Here is a 17,441-nt window from a genome sequence, read left to right as displayed (position 1 = left end):
CTTTTGACCACTTTCGCCATAATCTTGGCTTTTCTGACATTGGGGTTGGGGTAAGGTCCATACATCCCGTCATAGTCGGCCTTCTTCAGGATGTCCACCATCTCCAACATCTCCCCAAAGGACATATTCGATGCCTTAAATCTTTTCCTTCTGGATCCAGACGTTTCTGGCTCCGGGCTTTCCTCCTCCTCGTTGCTGTAATTAGCACGCACCTGCTGTGTCTCCGCCATGTGCTCTTCCCCCTCTGCGCCGAATGAAAAGGGGCGGGGAATAGACTAGAAAGAACGTCAGGGGCAGGCGAAGTTACACGCATGCGCAGTGTGTATAAAGCGTAACACGCGTGCGTAGTATGTACGATCTGTGAGCGGAGGAAGGAGTATCGGAAGCGCCGATCATGATAACGAAGGTAAGATCTAAACTTGGGCTTATACTGCTTCTAGATTGAGGCCTATATTGTAACAAGATTAGGAGAGTTTTGCCTGACATTAGGGTTTGTCTCGTGTTGGGTTTTGCAGATAAAATGGATGGCTTCAATGACCACAACTTCCTCCCCCTGTTCATAGACAAGTACAGGGAGCTGCCCTGCCTGTGGCAGGTGAAACATCCACATTACAATCATAAACAAAAGAGGCAGGCAGCGCTGGAGAAACTGCTGGAGTTGGTGAAGCCGGTGGTCCCCACAGCAACCATCCCCTATTTAAAAGCCAAAATTGGTGGCCTGAGGAGCACTTATCTTAGGGAGCGCAAGAAGGTCACGGATTCCCAGAGATACGGAGCTGCAGCAGATGATGTTTATGTCCCCAGGCTGTGGTACTATGAGAGACTGCGATTTCTGTCAGACCAGACTGGATACAGGGAATCCCTCTCAACCCTTCCTTCCACTCTTCTTTCCACCCCAGCTGAGGCTTCCAATGTCCAACCAGGGACTTCCAGCCAGGAAGAAGTGGAGGAGCCCAGCTTGAGTCAGGTATAGCATTGTTCTACAGATTTCTGGTCAATAAAGAAATGATGTTTACTAGATGTTATTATTGATCACTAATTGCTGATTTAATAAAGTGTTTTACATATCAATAGACAGTAGTGGGCAAAAATAATTGGGACAAGAATGAAAAATGCTGGGCTCAGAATGATAGTCTGTTATATTTATTAATATTCAATTTGCAACAGTCATGAACTGAAAATTGTGTGTGATTGATAAATCAAAAACTAAAACTATGTCCCTTTTTTATACACAGGAAGACCTCAGCCAGGACGAGACTCTGGAATGTGGCACACAGGAGGAGGCTGTGGAATGTGGCAGCCAGGAGGAGGCGGCAGTTAGTGGCAGCCAGGAGGAGGCGGGGCTAAGTGGCAGCCAGGCAAAGCCTGGGACCAGTAGGAGCCTGACCGAATCGCAGGTTCCTCTCCTCCGCCTTCCATACAAAAGACCCAGGAAGGGGAGTCACGTTCAGGATTCAGCACTCAGGATCATTCAGGAGGCTTCTGCATCCCTCAGAGCCTTACCCACTCCTGAAGAGGCCTTTGCCTGCATGGCTGCCACCAAACTGGAGGGCATGCAGGAGGGCCAACTCCTCATGTGTGAGAAACTTATTTATAAAGTCCTAACTAAGGGGGTGAGTGGCGAAATCACACCCAAGACCGACGTGATTGAGTTGGACCATCCTCCTCCTCCTCCTCCTCCTGCCACAACTCCACCACCAGAGCCACAGCGTGGAAGGAAGCGTGGAAGGAAGACCAGAGAGTGATGACCTGGGTTCAGTCTGGTCTGGCAAAAGATGCAGCCTCTTGTAGTACCACAGCCTGGGGACGCAGATGTCATCTGCTGCTTTCCGAAACTCTGGGACTTCTGGACCAGACTGCACTCCCTTAGATATGGACTCCTCAGGCCACCAATTTTGCAGTAAAATAATTGATGTGTGCCCTGGGGGTCAAAGGCTTCACCAATTTCTGCAGTTTCTCCAGCGTTGTCTCCCTCTTTGTTTGGTTGTGAGCCCTTAATAAAGGAATTTTTGGTTCAATTATACTCGCCTATGTGTGTTTTTCTTAAAGAAAAAAAAAACAGTTTGTTGGTGAGGAGGCAGGTACATTTCAAAACTACAATGTGAAATTAAGAAGGGACACCAACACCAAACAATCTCCTTGAGATTAAATAATACAAGATAATAATGGTGTTGTGGTAACTTGACACACAAAACACACACAAAAATATTCTGGAGTAAAAAGCAAAAAAAGAAAAAAAAAATTTTAACAATTAAAAACAACCAAAAAACGAATTGGTCAGATGTGACAAATCAAAATATATTGAGGGAATCCCGATAAATAATAAAGAAATATGTTTGTGAGAACTCTGTGTGAATATGAGCAGCAAAACTACTTTATTCTTCTCACATTATAAAGAAGAAGAGAGTGCGCTGTATTAAACCATTTTTTACATTGCAGCGTGACGAAAGTGCTGTATCTATTGCGAACTGAAACAGAAAAAATTCCCCTGGTGGACTTTAAAGGCACATATAAAGGAATGTTTAAGAGAGTATATAGAGTAAACAGAAGTTTATTTATTACAAAAAAGTTCCTCAAGTAAATATCAAACAAATAACATGAATAAAAACAGGGAATGCAGTTCCATAGATATAAAGCTAGTGATACCAATACACTTGCACCCGACGCGTTTCGGAGATTGCTTTTGCCTCCTTCTTCAGGGGTGATTGTAAGTTTTAAACAGAAATTTCTGTATGGGGAATGGCATATGCAACATAGACATAGTAAATATACGTAAAAATCCAAACCAAAAAACATATAATTACATAAATATACATATATTCGTTTACACTTACATTGGTATCTATAGATATTGGTTACGCATTCCAAAGAGGTTTTAAAAGAAGACAGACGTGTTGACATATACTGCCCATCAGACGCGTCCCCTGGTCATGGTATGTAGAGCTTTAGTAGGGTGTAACCAAGATATTCGTATAGCCTCTATCGAGGTGGAAATCAATAGGTAGAAATGTATAGGGTAGTTTTACTTCCTATTCAATAGGAAGAGAAGCCCATTAGTCAGGGGCATATGAATGTTTGGATCTGAAATCACACTGAGGCCAAATGCGGGTCCTGTAGGTTATGAAAATATGTAAATGAGTACAAGTTGGCCAAACATATAAGTAGCTAGAGTAATAGGTAGGGAGTCCTAGGATGTATCCTACCTGGTCAGCCTACAGTGTAGGAATCAACAGCTGGTGATGGGTGTTAATCAGGTGAGACCCAAATGGCTGGAGAATCAACCTGGAGAAAAAGGGTATATCAAAACCCTGATTGAGTGTTACTGACAAAAAGAAGGGGGAGAAAGAAAAGAAAAGGAGATGGGGAAGGAAAGGGGGGGAGAAGAAAGGGGGGGGGGGGAAGAAGAAGAAAAGAGAAAAGAAAAGGAATGGGGGGAAAAAAAGGGGGGAGGGAGGAAGAGGAGGTAAGGAACAGGAGTAGGAAAGAGAGGAGGAGGGGAAAGGGAAGAGAAAGAAAAAATAGAGGAAGAGGGAATAGAAGGGAGGGGGAGGGGAAAAGGAAAAAAGGGGGGTGGGTGGAAAAAGGGGGGGAAAAAGGGGGGGGGAAGAGAGGGGGGGGGGAAAGGGGGGGCCTTTGGGAAAAAGAGAGAGGGGGGAGGGGGGGGGAGAAGAACCCCCCTTTTTCCACCCACCCCCCTTTTTTCCTTTTCCCCTCCCCCTCCCTTCTATTCCCTCTTCCTCTATTTTTTCTTTCTCTTCCCTTTCCCCTCCTCCTCTCTTTCCTACTCCTGTTCCTTACCTCCTCTTCCTCCCTCCCCCCTTTTTTTCCCCCCATTCCTTTTCTTTTCTCTTTTCTTCTTCTTCCCCCCCCCCTTTCTTCTCCCCCCCTTTCCTTCCCCATCTCCTTTTCTTTTCTTTCTCCCCCTTCTTTTTGTCAGTAACACTCAATCAGGGTTTTGATATACCCTTTTTCTCCAGGTTGATTCTCCAGCCATTTGGGTCTCACCTGATTAACACCCATCACCAGCTGTTGATTCCTACACTGTAGGCTGACCAGGTAGGATACATCCTAGGACTCCCTACCTATTACTCTAGCTACTTATATGTTTGGCCAACTTGTACTCATTTACATATTTTCATAACCTACAGGACCCGCATTTGGCCTCAGTGTGATTTCAGATCCAAACATTCATATGCCCCTGACTAATGGGCTTCTCTTCCTATTGAATAGGAAGTAAAACTACCCTATACATTTCTACCTATTGATTTCCACCTCGATAGAGGCTATACGAATATCTTGGTTACACCCTACTAAAGCTCTACATACCATGACCAGGGGACGCGTCTGATGGGCAGTATATGTCAACACGTCTGTCTTCTTTTAAAACCTCTTTGGAATGCGTAACCAATATCTATAGATACCAATGTAAGTGTAAACGAATATATGTATATTTATGTAATTATATGTTTTTTGGTTTGGATTTTTACGTATATTTACTATGTCTATGTTGCATATGCCATTCCCCATACAGAAATTTCTGTTTAAAACTTACAATCACCCCTGAAGAAGGAGGCAAAAGCAATCTCCGAAACGCGTCGGGTGCAAGTGTATTGGTATCACTAGCTTTATATCTATGGAACTGCATTCCCTGTTTTTATTCATGTTATTTGTTTGATATTTACTTGAGGAACTTTTTTGTAATAAATAAACTTCTGTTTACTCTATATACTCTCTTAAACATTCCTTTATATGTGCCTTTAAAGTCCACCAGGGGAATTTTTTCTGTTTCAATTTGAATCTAGGATGTGGCACAATCTGCAGATAACTAGCCGATCAAACTCTTGTTATCTATTGCGAACGCTAATTTTACCAGATCGAGCTGTTCTGTCTCGGAATTTCTTTTGAGCACTTTGTGCGTCGGAACTGGCCACACACGGTCGGAATTGACGCAATCGGATTTTGTTGTCGGAAAATTTTATATCCCGCTCTCAAACTTTGTGTGTCAGAAAATTTGATGGAAAATGTCCGATGGAGGCCACACACGGTCCGAATTTCCGACAACATGCTCCGATCGCACATTTTCCGTCGGATAATCCGACCGTGTGTACGGGGCATTAGATTTATATGTCTTATTCTAGAGGAAGAAATTGCATAGTACAATAAATGTCATGTTTACATCTCCAAGGACTCTGGTACCTGAATGATGTGATGCAATTACATGATCACAGTGAACAAATCAAAACCCCTCACCCTACAGTCGTTGGTACGATGGGGGACACATTCTTCAGCCCAGCACTGAGAAACAGCGTATCACTTGGACCAGCCCGGACTGAAGACAGCATTCCTGACAGCTGCTGGGGAGATCTTCTCAACACACGGTCCCTGCAGAGGGCTAAATCTGCATGCTTGATAGACCCTGCCAGCGAGGGGGTCCAACACGGAGGGTAAGGGTCCACCTTTATTCTTCTTATTCATTGGAGTCATCGCCAGTGGAGTTGTACCATCTTGCACATCCCTCTCCTCTGCCGATCCACCCATAGAGATATTGGTTGTTGCAAAGCTGCATAGTGGATGGAAGTGCTTTCACTGATGAACTTTTCATGATTTAAATTCACGGACTGGGATTTGTAACTTTCATGTTTTTATTTTCATACACTTTGAATTTTTTTTGCATTTCATATGTACACTTCTCACCAGTCTCACCTTGTTATCTCATTAAGTTTTTACGTCTCGCACGTATACACTTATGCCATTTATTGAGTCATTTATTTGTTCTCAGTATATTCTGGTTTTCACATTCAATTATTTATATGCAGTTATATTTATTTGTGCATTTTCATATTGTAAGCGCACTTTTATTTTTTATTTTTCATGGTATACACAGATATTGGTGTGTTTTAGGTGCAGCTATCAATTTGTTTTCTTTATTTTGCTCTGCAGCGCGTTTTTTTTCTTCTTTTTTAGTTGGTACGATGGGCCCTTTACCCTTAGATTTATTGTGGATGTGAGACCTTCAGAGTGAAAAATTAAAGGGTAGTTGGGGACATTTCACCACAACTGACTGATGCATACTTATTTGTATGGAATTTTTAAGGCAGTAAAGAATCAGTTGTTGACAGGGAATAGGCGGGCAATAATAGTCACAATTATTGCGTCTCTCAAGACTTTACTCTTGAGTTTTAAAGTTTACAAATGTACATGTAAAGGTTGTTTGGCTATCCCTGTTAAGTTTTAACTTATTTTATATTATATGGGATGTAACTGGAGTAGTGGGAACTAGGGAACTACAATTTTGTAACAGAAGGTGTGAGAAACAGAGGCAGGTGGGAACAGACAAGGAAACAGTGGTGGGCATGGCCTGCTTCTTAACACCTTCTGCTGCCACCCCCTCGCTCTTTCTTAGAATCAAAATACTGGGAGGCAGAGATAGACTTTCCAATCATGTGACCACTGTAATTAGCTGTCACAGCACATGAGTGGATGCTCTCAATCGCAAGTATACATTGAGAGCTTTTTTTTACATTTTACTTAATGTGCTGGGAGTGTGCAGTGAGCACACTTTCAGCACAGAAAGCCAAACCCTATGGACACATATATGCAGCTGCTCAACATTAAAGGCCACCCTCCCAGAGGCCGCATATGTATGCACAGCCTGCTGGAACAGGTTAACTTAGTTTGGTAGACACATGTAAATCAGTTGGTGGAAGGAAATTTTTCAGTGGTTGTTGTGGAATTTTATTTTATCGGATACCAAATGCAAATGTTTGAATACCCTTACCCTTCAGGTCTGAAATTTTTTTTAAAGGGGACTCCACACAAAAAAAACAGCATGAAGTTTTTCTATACCTTTTGGGTCTGGTATGGATTTTGATGGGGAACCACACATAAAAATCAAGAAAAAAAAGAGTGAGGTCCCCCAAAAATCCATAACAGAACTTTATCCAAGCATGCAGTCTGGCAGGCCAGAAAAGGGGGGACAGACAAACATGTAACCCCCCCCCCCGAACCATACTGGGCCATATGCCCTCAACAAGGGGGAGTACCTTACCCTCCACATTGATGAGAACAAGGACCTTTTCTCAACAAACTTGGCCTGTTGGTTGTGTGGAGCTGCAGACAGGGGGCTTATTGGAATCTGGAAGACCCCTTTAACAACAGGGAGCCCCAGATACTGTTTCTCCCCTGTGTGAATGTGTAAGGGGTATAAAGTACCCCCATTCATTCACAAAAAAAACAAGTGAATTAAAACACACACAATTTTTCAAAAGTCCTTTGTTAAGAAAAAAAAGACACAAAAATATCCATCAATTATGTTGTCCAGCAAAGTAGATCCACATCAATCACAATGCCCGACAGAGACCAACCCGCTGAAATAAAAAAAGCCAGCTGTCCACCAACACATGTTCCCTTATCTTCCCCCACATTAAATGACAACTCCAGTTGATTACAGATCATATAAACAAAAGGGCTTGGTCTCCCGGTGTCAATGACCGATCATGGACATACCCATGTTCACTGTAGAGAATCTTTTATTGCATTAATGTATGTATAAAAAAATTCTATTACTTTTACATTTTCTTGTGAATGAGTAGGATAACTATGTAGCCCTTACTCATTCATATGGGGGGAGGGTGGTATTTGGAGACCCACTATTGTTCAAGGGGGCTTGCAGATTATGATTATCCCCTCTCCCACAGACCTATGTTTTGTTAGGGGTCCCCACTGGCAAGGTGCCTCCCCCCATGTTAAAGCATATGGTCAGGTATGGTGCAGTGGTGCACGCTCATCCTCCTCCCCTGGCCTGCAGGCTACATGCTTGGATACAGGTGTGGTATGGATTTTTGGGGACCTCATCCTTTTTTTGGTATTTTTTCTTAATTTTTTGCATGCAGCTCCCCTTAAAGTCCATACCAGACCTGCAAGATTTTGTATAGAATCTGGGGGGCACGGATTTTTTTTTTCGCATGGAATCCGCTTTGACATTTATCCCAGACCTGAAGTGCCTGGTATGAATTTTGGAGGACCCCCTACAACATTTTTAAATTATCCTGGCTCCATTACTTAAGTGGGATTCATGGCAAAGTAAATGAATGGGGGAGGTGACGTCTCTGGTTATTAAGAACAGTGGTGCCTGTACCTGCCAGCGTCCTTAACGACCATTGACAGAGGGAAGCTGCCATGTATGATAGTGCTAGTAATAGAGCTATTATACATGATGTTCAGGTCATGCTGAAAGGGTAATGCCGCGTACACACGGTCGGACTTTTCATCTGCAAAAGTCCGACGGACGCCGACGGACAAATTACGGCTGACAATCCGATCGTGTGTGGGCTTCCCCGGACTTTCAGCGGACTTTTCTAGCCGCAAATCTGACGGACTTTAGATTTGAAACATGCTTCAAATCTTTACGTCGTAACTACGCCGGACCCAGAAATCCGCTCATCTGTATGCTAGTCCGACGGACAAAAAAACGACGCATGCTCATAAGCAAAAACTAATCGGAAGCACTCGGTCTAGTAAAACTAGTGTTCGTATTGTAGGTAGCACATTCCTCACGCTGCAAATTCTGTGATCGTTGAATGCAGCGCATTAATATCTTGTTTAATAATGCTATAAGAACGAAGATGTTTTGCTGTTCCTATTCACACAGAGTTCTCCCAAACTGATTTCTGGATTCTTTTTCTCTTTGATCTCATGAATGATATAGTATTATTTTTAAAAACAATGTCTCCATACTAATAATAATTTTTACACTTGTTTTTTTGGGGGGAGTCATCTTTTATTTTAGATTTTATCCAGATTTTTATTTTATGATTGTTGTCGAACTTATTTTATCTTTATCTACTTTTTTTTTTTTTTTTGAGGGGTTTGTAAAGTTACCACAAAGAATCATTTTTTTAATTTTTTTTTTTTTGTTTTAATTTTGTAGTTCTTAAATTGAACACAAATACATTTTTCTTTGTTTTTAATTGTGTTTGTTTTAAGTTACCACAAAGAACCATTTTTTTGTTTATTGTGATTTTTTCTTTTGTATATAAAGTTAACACAAAGGAAACTTTTTTGGTTATGTATAATTTTTTTTTTTTAAGTTACCACTAGAACATTTTTTTTTTGTGTGTGTGTGTTTTTGCAACCTCAAGGAGATTGTTGTCCCTTGTTAATTTGACATTGTGTCTAAATCAATGATGTTAATTAAAACACATAAAGTCTTTTCATAAACTCAAATATCCATTTATTTATGGTCAAAAGAAAATAAAGAGGAAGTCAACGCTGGAAAAAGTCTGTGGACAAGAAAATTGGGATCTTGAGGAGTCCATATAAGAGGGAGCACAATCTGGTCCAGGAATCCCAGAGATCAATAGCAGCAGCAGATGATATAGATGTCCCCAGACTGCGGTACTACAACAGCCTGCGTCTTCTGTCAGACCAGACTGAACCCAGGTCATCACTTTCTTCTCTTCCCTGCAGCCTTTCCTCCACGCTGCCCTGCACCCTTCCCTGCAGCCTTCCATGCAGCCTTCTTTGGAGGCTGTGGCTCTGGTGTTTGAGTTGTGGCAGAAGGAGGAGGAGGAGGAGGAGGAGGGGGGCTGCCTCATGTAATTGTGTATTGGCAGTTAGCTCGCCGTTCAGCCCCTTGTGGATCATTTCCGCCAAAAGTTTTTCGCAAATGAGGCGTTGGCCCCACTGCATTTGAAGCAGCCTGCTGGCTAAGTAGCACCCATAGGCCTCTTCAGCTTCGGGGGCTCCTCAAAAAATTGGTGGCCTCTCGCATGAGGCGCAGGGATGCCTCCTGTGTCACCGTCCCCTTCCTGGCCCTTTTTTTTGGAAGGTGGAAGGGAGGCACTTGAGATTGTGTCAGGCTCCTACTGGGCCCAGCCACCTCCTGTCTGACACTGGGTCAGGCCTCCTCCAGGATGACACTGGGTCCAGCCTCCTCCAGGATGACAATGGCTCCAGCCTCCTCCAGGATGACACTGGGTCCGGCCTCCTCCAGGCTGTCCATGGGCCCGGCCTCCTCCTGCCTGCCACTTTCCCCACATTCCTCCTAGCTGCCCTCATCCTGTGTATAAAAAGGGACATAGTTTTAGTTTTTTTTTGGGTTCATCAATGACACACAATTTGCTTCTCATGACTTGCAAATTCAATGTGAATACATCTCTTAATTAAAGAGTCTAGAAATCAGACACCATAATTGTTTAAAGCAGGTGACAAACATATTTGGCCACTACTGTCAATTGATATTTATATATCATTTTTAGGAGAAAATTATCTTAATCAATTATAACATCCAGTTAACATCATTAATATTAGGACAGTAAATATTTTTGAAATTAATTTACCTGACTCCATGGTCACATCCAGTTCTTCCAGGATGGAACACCCAGCTTGGTCCTCATCAGCCTCTGCTGGGGTGGAGGGAAGGGTGCATGGAAGAGTGCATGGAAGGGTGGAGGGAAGGGTGGAAAGAAGGGTGGAGGAAAGGGTTGAAAGTGATGCCCTGGCTTCAGTCTGGTCATCAAGAAACCGTAGTTTATTGTAGTACCACAGCCTGGGTACATATACATCATCTGCTGATGCTCCTGATCTCATGGAATCCTGGATCTTGTTATGCTCCCTCATATACATGTTCCTCAAGATCCCAATTTTCTTTAACAACATCTCCATCGTTGCTTCCGGGATGGTCGTCTGGACAAATGTCAGAAGTGTCTCCAGCGTTGACTTCCTTACATGTTTCAAATAATATTGAGGGTGTTTGACCTCCCACAGATTCCTCATCTCTCTGTATTTGTCAATGAAAGCCGACAAAAATTCAGGCTCTTTAAATTTGGCATTCATAATGTCTGTAAAAGATAAAGACACAAGACAAAAAACACTTATGTTTCTGCTAAACCCTCATCATCTTATCCCTACATAGGCCTCATCAATCTGTCAAGCCATATAGGCTGCTTGCTACAAAGTTTTGACCAAATTTCAAAATTTAAAATTACCTTTGTTTTGTAGCGTCCTGATCCACAATTATCTACGCACAGAACATACGTACGACACAATAAGTAATAACGTTTTATACACTGCACATGCGTAATACTCCGCCTGCTTGGCCCGCTCCTGACGTTCTTTTTCTTTACGCATATACCCCACCCTTGACTCTACGCACAGAACGTACGTACGACACATGCGCAATACCTCTCTTTATACACTGCGCATGTGTGAAACTCCGCCTGCGTCGCCCGCCCCTGACGTTCGATTTTAACTCATATTCTCTGCCCCTTGACTCTACGCACAGAACCTACGTACGACACATGCATAATACCTCTCTTTATACACTGCGCATGTGTGAAACTCCGCCTGCGTCGCCCGCCCCTGAAGTTCGATTTTAACTCATATTCTCCGCCCATTCTTTCTACGGTGCGTAGTGGGATGAATAATGGCGGAGACACATCAGGTGTGTACTACCTCAGGTAGCGATGAAAGCCCGGAGGCCGGAACGTCACGATCTGGGAAGCCGAGATTTAAGGCCTCCAATATGTCCTTTAAAGAGATGGTGGAAATGGTGGCAATTCTGAAAAATAAGGACTATGATGGGAAGTATGGACCGTACGCCCGGCCTAATTTTAGAAAAGCCAAAATAATGGCGAAGGTGATGAAGACATTACATCTTTCTTTTGGGGTACGGCGCTCGAAAGATCAGATTCGGAAAAGATGGTCCGACCTCAAACTCCGGGAGCTGGATCAGTACAGACGGATCCGTAAAGTGCTGGAAAAAAGTAAAGTACTTTTCATGTGTTCATCTTCTGTTTATTACCTTGTATACTGCTCCATGTGCTTTTCTTTACTGTACGAGTTTTTTTTCATTTGAAATGATCTTTTAACCACTTGAGCCCCGGACCATTATGCTGCCTAAGGACCAGAGGTCTTTTTCCAATTTGGCACTGCGTCGCTTTAACTGCTAATTGCGCGGTCATGCAATGCTGTACCCAAACGAAATTTGCGTCCTTTTCTTCCCACAAATAGAGCTTTCTTTTGATGGTATTTGATCACCTCTGCCGTTTTTATTTTTTGCGCTATAAACGGAAAAAGACCGAAAATTTTGAAAAAAAATGATATTTTCTACTCTTTGTTATAAAAAAAATCCAATAAACTAAATTTTAGTCATACATTTAGGCCAAAATGTATTCGGCCACATGTCTTTGGTAAAAAAAATGTCAACAAGCATATATTTATTGGTTTGCGCAAAAGTTATAGCGTCTACAAACTAGGGTACATTTTCTGCCTATGTCATTTCTTGAGGTGCTAAAATGGCAGGGCAGTACAAACCCCCCCCAAATGACCCCATTTTGAAAAGTAGACACCCCAAGGAAATTGCTGAGAGGCATGTTGAACCCATTGAATATTTTTTTTTTTGTCCCAAATGATTGAATAATGACAAAAAAAAAAAAAAATATTTACAAAAAGTTGTCACTAAATGATATATTGCTCACACAGGCCATGGGCCTATGTGGAATTGCACCCCAAAATACATTCAGCTGCTTCTCCTGAGTATGGGGATACCACATGTGTGGGACTTTTTGGGAGCTTAGCCGCGTACGGGGCCCCGAAAACCAAGCACCGCCTTCAGGATTTCTAAGGGTGTAAATTTTTGATTTCACTCTTCACTGCCTATCACAGTTTCGGAGGCCATGGAATGCCCAGGTGGCACAAAACCCCCCCAAATGACCCAATTTTGGAAAGTAGACACCCCAAGCTATTTGCTGAGAGGCATATTGAGTCCATGGAATATTTTATATTTTGACACAAGTTGCGGGAAAGTGCCACTTTTTTTTTTTGCACAAAGTTGTCACTAAATGATATATTGCTCACACAGGCCATGGGCATATGTGGAATTGCACCCCAAAATACATTTAGCTGCTTCTCCTGAGTATGGGGATACCACATGTGTGGGACTTTTTTGGAGCCTAGCCGCGTACGGGGCCCCGAAAACCAAGCACCGCCTTCAGGATTTCTAAGGGTGAAAATTTTTGATTTCACTCTTCACTGCCTATCACAGTTTCGGAGGCCATGGAATGCCCAGGTGGCACAAAACCCCCCCAAATGACCCCATTTTGGAAAGTAGACACCCCAAGCTATTTGCTGAGAGGCATGGTGAGTATTTTGCAGCTCTCATTTGTTTTTGAAAATGAAGAAAGACAAGAAAAAACTTTTTTTTTTTTCTTTTTTCAATTTTCAAAACTTTGTGACAAAAAGTGAGGTCTGCAAAATACTCACTATACCTCTCAGCAAATAGCTTTGGGTGTCTACTTTCCAAAATGGGGTCATTTGGGGGGGGTTTGTGCCACCTGGGCTTTCCATGGCCTCCGAAACTGTGATAGGCAGTGAAGAGTGAAATCAAAAATTCACGCCCTTAGAAAGCCTGAAGGCGGTGCTTGGTTTTCGGGGTCCCGTACGCGGCTAGGCTCCCAAAAAGTCTCACACATGTGGTATCCCCGTACTCAGGAGAAGCAGCAGAATGTATTTTGGAGTGTAATTCCACATATTCCCATGGCATGTTTGAGCAATATATCATTTAGTGACAACTTTGTGCAAAAAAAAAAAAAAAAAAATTTGTCTCTTTCCCGCAACTTGTGTCGCAATATAAAATATTCCATGGACTCGACATGCCTCTCAGCAAATAGCTTGGGGTGTCTACTTTCCAAAATGGGGTCATTTGGGGGGGTTTTGAACTGTCCTGGCATTTTATGCACAACATTTAGAAGCTTATGTCACACATCACCCACTCTTCTAACCACTTGAAGACAAAGCCCTTTCTGACACTCATTGTTTACATGAAAAAGTTATTTTTTTTTGCAAAAAAATTACTTTGAACCCCCAAACATTATATATTTTTTTTAAAGCAAATGCCCTACAGATTAAAATGGTGGGTGTTTCATTTTTTTTTTTTCACACAGTATTTGCGCAGCGATTTTTCAAACACATTTTTTGGGGAAAAAACACACTTTTTTAAATTTTAATGCACTAAAACACACTATTTTGCCCAAATGTTTGATGAAATAAAAAAGATGATCTTAGGCCGAGTACATGGATACCAAACATGACATGCTTTAAAATTGCGCACAAACGTGCAGTGGCAACAAAATAAATACATTTTTAAAAGCCTTTAAAAGCCTTTACAAGTTACCACTTTAGATTTACAGAGGAGGTCTACTGCAAAAATTACTGCCCTCGATCTGACCTTCGCGGCGATACCTCACATGCATGGTGCAATTGCTGTTTACATTTGACGACAGACCGCCGCTTGCGTTCGCCTAAGCGCGAGAGCAGGGGGCGACAGGGGTGCTTTTTTTTTTTTTTTTTTTTTTTATTTATTTTTTTTTTGCTTTTTTATCTTATTTTTAAACTGTTCCTTTCATTTTTTTTTTTTTTAATCATTTTTATTGTTATCTCGGGGAATGTAAATATCCCCTATGATAGCAATAGGTAGTGACAGGTAATCTTTTTTGAAAAAATTGGGGTCTATTAGACCCTAGATCTCTCCTCTGCCCTCAAAGCATCTGATGACACCAAGATCGGTGTGATAAAATGCTTTCCCAATTTCCCAATGGCGCTATTTACATCCGGCGAAATCTAAGTCATAAAATGCTCGTAGCTTCCGGTTTCTTAGGCCATAGAGATGTTTGGAGCCACTCTGGTCTCTGATCAGCTCTATGGTCAGCTGGCTGAATCACCGGCTGCATTCTCAGGTTCCCTGTTGAGACAGGAGAGCCAGAGAAAAACACGGAAGACGGTGGGGGCTTTCCCTCCCACGGCTTGTAAAAGCAGTCTAGAGGCTAATTAGCCACTAGGATTGCTTTTACATGAAAGCCGACCGCTGGCTGAAAAGAATGATACCAAGATGATACCTAAACCTGCAGGCATCATTCTGGTATAACCATTCAAAGTCGTGAATGGCGTACCTGAAGACAAAAAAATGGTTAACAATAAAGCACAGTAAACGGTAAAGTATAAAAAATTGCATACCTGAAAAGCAAACATAATAAAACATAATAACAATAAAACATTGCAGAATAGAATACAGTAAAAAAGAGCAGAACAAGAGAGAGAGAATAGAGAGAGAGAGAACAATAAAACGACAACTATTTTTTTTTTATTTTATATATATATATATTTTTTTTTTTTTACACTTTTTTTGTAACTAACTTTTATAACTGTAACCGGTTCCAGGTTTGGGTCTCTCAAAATACGATGGCATCTTGGGAGACCCTGTGAAAGTGTGCCTAGTCTGTGCAATGCTGTACCCTACGCTAATACTCAACTAATGAATGGTAGGGTTCAAAACATTCACCAATGCAAAGACCAGGATTGTCAGGACAGGAGGGACAATAATAGCGGGTGTCACGCCTATATCCGCGCTTGCTGCAGACACAACATCTTTTTGGGGGGTTCGTTGGGTAGGGGTACTCGGGAGGACATAAAGAAAATGCCTCTCATGCAGCCGACTGCATTTGGTTGGGGATGTGAATGGGGGAAGTACGGGCGCTGCAGAAGCGGTGGGTTCCCAATTAGGATTGGCGAATGCAGCAGGAAGGGCACTATGGGCACGACGGGCCTGTGTTTGTCTTCTTGGTGGCAGCGGGACACTACTTGTGCTTGCCACCTCACCAGCTTGAACTGCACTTATGGGACTCGCCACGTCACCAAGTGTTACTGCAGTGCTGGTTTGACTACGACCGGGGTGTACTAGGCCGCTGGCGCTTGCCAGTTCAATAAAAAGCTACCAAAAAAACTGTTAGCGATCGCAGGGATCAGGCCTGACTCTGCGAACGCTGCAGTTATGCGTTAAGTGTTTTGTAAGTGACAGTGATCGATCGATACTGCACTTGGGTGGGCTGGGCCGGGTGGAGGGGCAAAATGCAGGTGCTAGCAGGTATCTGGGCTGATCCCACTAACACTGCGTTTTTGGGAACCCTAAACTGCTGGGGACGCCAGTATAGATCTGATCGGATCAGATATTGATCCGTTCAGATACTATACCACTAAGGGAGGTGTACGGTGCGTGCGTGGGTGTTAGCGGTACTGGCGCTAACCTGACGCTGCTTGGGGCTGGTGCTTGCCAGTTCACCAAAATACTACCAAAAAAACTGTTAGCGATCGCAGGGATCAGGCCTGACTCTGCGAACGCTGCAGTTATGCATTTAGTGTTTTGTAAGTGTCAGTGATCGATCGATACTGCACTTGGGTGGGCTGGGCTGGGCTGGGCCGGGCGGAGGGGCAAAACGCAGGTGCTAGCAGGTATCTGGGCTGATCCCGCTAACACTGCGTTTTTGGGAACCCTAAACTGCTGGGGACGCCAGTATAGATCTGATCGGATCAGATATTGATCCGATCAGATACTATACCACTAAGGGAGCTGTACGGTGCGTGCGTGGGTGTTAGCGCTACTGGCGCTAACCTGACGCTGCCTGGGGCTGGTGCTTGCCAGTTCACCAAAATGCTACCAAAAAAACTGTTAGCGATCGCAGGGATCAGGCCTGACTCTGCGAACGCTGCAGTTATGCGTTTAGTGTTTTGTAAGTGACAGTGATTGATCGATACTGCACTTGGGCTGGGCCGGGCGGAGGGGCAAAACGCAGGTGCTAGCAGGTATCTGGGCTGATCCCGCTAACACTGCGTTTTTGGGAACCCTAAACTGCTGGGGACGCTAGTATAGATCTGATCGGATCAGATATTGATCCGTACAGATACTATACCACTAAGGGAGGCGTATGCTGCGTGCGTGGGTGTTAGCGGTACTGGCGCTAATCTGACGCTGCCTGGGGCGACGCATATCACCGCCGGGCGATCAGGGGGCTAAACCAATATTCGGTAATAAACGGCGGGTGCCCTGACACTATAAAAAATAAACAAACTAACCAGCGTCACCCGTAACAGTTATACGGTGATCAGTGGTGAAAGGGTTAACTAGGGGGCAATCAAGGGGTTAAAACATTTATTCAGTAGTATATGGGGGTCCCTGTCGCTATAAAACCCTGACGGCGAACCTAAATATTTAGGTCCCTAACTAGCGTCACCAGCGACACTAATACAGCGATCAGAAAAATGATCGCTTAGCGACAGGGGGTGATCAAGGGGTTAAAACTTTATTAGGGGGGGTTAGGGGGGTATCCTAGACCTACAGGGGGGTAATACTAACTGTCCCAACACTGTAACTGTCGCAAACTGACACCAATGCAGTAATCAGAAAAAAAAAAAAAAAAACTGCTGGTGTCAGTTTGTGACGGGGGGGGTGATTGGGGGGGGATCGGGGGGCGATCGGGGGGGGATCGGGGTGTTTAGTGTGCCTGGCATGTTCTACTGTGTGTGTAGTGTTTGTGCACTCACATACCTGTCTTCTCTCCTCGGGCCGGAACGGAAATTACCGAGCCGAGGAGAGATGACATCATTTCCTT

The sequence above is a fragment of the Aquarana catesbeiana genome, linkage group LG04 (assembly GCF_042186555.1).
Source record: "Aquarana catesbeiana isolate 2022-GZ linkage group LG04, ASM4218655v1, whole genome shotgun sequence".
Taxonomy (NCBI): Eukaryota; Metazoa; Chordata; class Amphibia; order Anura; family Ranidae; genus Aquarana; species Aquarana catesbeiana.
The sequence above is the reverse complement of the archived record's forward strand: the minus strand, read 5'-3'. Positions refer to the sequence as shown.